The sequence below is a fragment of the Eimeria tenella genome, genomic scaffold (assembly GCF_000499545.2).
Source record: "Eimeria tenella Houghton genomic scaffold, Eth_scaff2243, whole genome shotgun sequence".
Lineage (NCBI taxonomy): Eukaryota > Apicomplexa > Conoidasida > Eucoccidiorida > Eimeriidae > Eimeria > Eimeria tenella.
The window spans coordinates 1267-1560 of NW_013542099.1; the positions used below are offsets into that span (position 1 = coordinate 1267).

Sequence of the window (294 nt, forward strand, 5' to 3'; positions counted from 1 at the left end):
GGGTGTACGTACACCTGGAGCAAAGAGAGCCTCAGGCTGCTGACGAGGCCCGGGTTTTCTACTTGTTGATTTGCGTGCAACAAGAAGAAGAAAAATAAAAAGAAAAAGAAAAAGAAATGAGACAAGTCTAGAGTCGCTACGGAAGAGCTGCTCTCTACGGGCGTTGAGGTGTACGTACACCTCAGCGCTGCTACGCGCCTTTCATTGCGTCCATGTGCACGAAAGGCATCGATGAAAGCACTTTCGGAAGTGCATTTGAATTAGAATTGGAATTTAATCATATTTAAAAGGAAT

The 294-nt window shown here is 44.9% G+C and overlaps 1 protein-coding gene across 1 annotated transcript in view; it reads right to left on the reverse strand.

Annotated features, from left to right (window-relative positions):
- The window catches only part of ETH_00037840 (uncharacterized protein), a gene marked incomplete at both ends in the record, with an annotated part of 2759 nt that overhangs the window by 338 nt on the left and 2127 nt on the right, over nt 1-294 (reverse strand). The gene's annotated exons all lie outside the window — the stretch shown is intronic.